Source organism: Elephantulus edwardii, unplaced genomic scaffold (assembly GCF_000299155.1).
Source record: "Elephantulus edwardii isolate Elephantulus edwardi_28Jun2011 unplaced genomic scaffold, EleEdw1.0 scaffold00053, whole genome shotgun sequence".
NCBI lineage: Eukaryota > Metazoa > Chordata > Mammalia > Macroscelidea > Macroscelididae > Elephantulus > Elephantulus edwardii.
The window spans coordinates 4,052,073-4,054,416 of NW_006399803.1; the positions used below are offsets into that span (position 1 = coordinate 4,052,073).

The 2,344-nt window shown below is 41.7% G+C and overlaps 1 pseudogene; it reads right to left on the bottom strand.

The window, feature by feature from the left end:
• Window positions 1-527, bottom strand: LOC102854118 (annotated as a pseudogene).
• Between the last annotated feature and the right edge of the window lie 1,817 nt (window positions 528-2,344).

A 2,344-nucleotide genomic window follows, 5' to 3' on the forward strand; every position in this document is an offset into this window, starting at 1 on the left:
CTAGTCATGCTTGAGGGTGAGACGCTCAAAGAGATACTCGCCCAGCCCAGCCTGGGGGCCGCCCAGTCTTCTAATGTTGGTCAGATGGTCACCCATCTTCTTCAGCAGTTTCACTTCCTCATCCATAGGTGGTTCTCCAGAAAATCACAGAGATGGGGGTCAGTGTGGGCGGAACCCACGGTGTGCAGATCCAGAAGGGCCTGGTTTAGGTTCTTCTCCAAGGCCAGCGCTGCCTGCATAGCGTCCAGGGTTTTACCCCACTCATCCTGGGATGGCTTCTGGATATCTTGCAAGAGGACTCGCCCGCCGCGCTGGTTTTGCAGCTTCAAGAGCCGCTCGGCACCCTCGCGCTTCTCACTCGCCAACTCACGGAAGAAGTGCCCCACGCCTTCCAAGGCCACATCATCGCGGTCAAAATAAAAACCCAGAGAGAGGTAGGTGTAAGAGGCCCGCAGGTGCAGGTTGACCAGACGGTTGACGCCAGCTTCTGCTTCGGCGGAATAATTTTGACGGATCTGAGAGCTCATAGTTGGTCGAGGTTTTGGGGCTAACAAAAAAAAGGTGTTAGCTGGTCCCGAAAATAGGAGATGGTTGAGATGGTCCCGAGGTTACGCCTGGAGGTGACGTTGGAGGGTAGTCGGAGGTTGGAAGGGGGGAAGTCGCCGGGTCTGTTCCGTCCAAACACTGTTGAAGCAACACTTCAACAAATGGTATTTCTATTTCCAACTTTTTGAGAAAGCACCATATAGCCTATAGTGGTTGCACCATTTTACACTCCCACCAACAGTAAATAAGGGTTTCAGTTTCTCTGCAATCTCACCAGCATTTGATGTTTGCTGTTCTGTTAAATTTTGTTGTTTTTACCGGGGTGAGATGATATCTCGTTATTTTGGACTTTGGTACTTTTATTCATTGTGCTACTCTCCTTCTCTTGATTGGTGCATTTAGTCCAGTCATATTAAGTGTGATTATTGACAGGCCAGATTTTATCATTGTCATGTTGTTCTGTTTCTTTTTCTGTTGTTTCCTGTTACTATGGTCTATGCACTGTCCTTTGGTGTCTCTGTGCGAAGGACTTAACTTAAAAGTTCTTGTAGATTTGGTTTTGCTTTCACAAATTCCTTAAGTTTCTTCTGCAAAAGATCTAACTTCTCCTTCATACTTAATGGAGAGCTTTGCTGGATACAGGATCCTCAGTTATTAATTACTTTCTTTCAACTTTCTGCGTATACCAACCCATTGTCTTCTTGCTCACATGGTTTCTGCTGAGAAAAAAGAATTTAACTTAATTGCTTTTCTTTATAGGTGACTGTTTTTTTATCCTTCTTTTAGTATTCTGCCCTTTTCTTTTAATTTGGAGAATTTGACTATGATACGTCTTGATGTCTTTCTTTTTTAGTCTAATCTATTTGGTGTTCACTGAGCTTCCTGTATGTAGATTTCCTCATTCTTTATAATACCTGGGAAGTTTTCTTCTAGTACCTCTTCCACAATATTTCCAGTGATTTCCTTCTCCCCCTCATATTCTGAAATTCCAATTATATATTTGTTGTTCTTTTTAATGTCATCACACGAGTGTAATGTTTTCTTCATTTTATGTCTCATCTGATTTTTCTTCTAGTATGTTTCCATTGCAGTTCTTCTCTTCCAGTTCCCTGATTCTCTGCTCCATCTCTTCTTTTCTGGGGGTGGGGGTGGGGGGCTGGGGATGTCTCTCCTGCTTGTTGGACTCTTTTGCCTTTTCAATCTTAATATTCTAGATTGTGTTTGTATGCCTTTCTGATATTTCTAGTGCAGTGTTGGCTGTACCCTCTCTATCTTGTGATGATTTTTAAGGTTCTCGTTCCTCTTTATCTATATTTTCAATTCTTTTTTCCAACCTGTGCATTTTCTTCTGTAGTTATGCAAGTTCCTCCTCACTGATATATTTCTTCTGGCTCCCTGTCTATGATGTATTTGTTCTCTTACTGGATTGGTTTTTTCCATCATTTGCACCTTCTTCTGTAGCTATTCAAATAACTCCACATCAGTATGCTTCTTCTACTTCACCTGTAGGGTATTCTCTTTATTTATGGCTTCAATTGTTTCTTCAATCATTTGTACTTTCTTCTGTAGCTGTTCTAATGCCTCCATATCAACATATATCTTCTGCCTTCCTGACTCTTTGGTATCCACTGGGTCTATAATAGTCTCTTCTTTTTCTGGAGAAGGTTTAATTTGTTTGTTTAGGTTTTTTTTCAGTGTTTTCACCTATTGCTGCTTTCTTGACATTATGTGAGTTTTCCTTGATAACTCTTATGCCATTTCTATTGTGTCTGCATAAGTCATTGTTAGTTCTTATCTT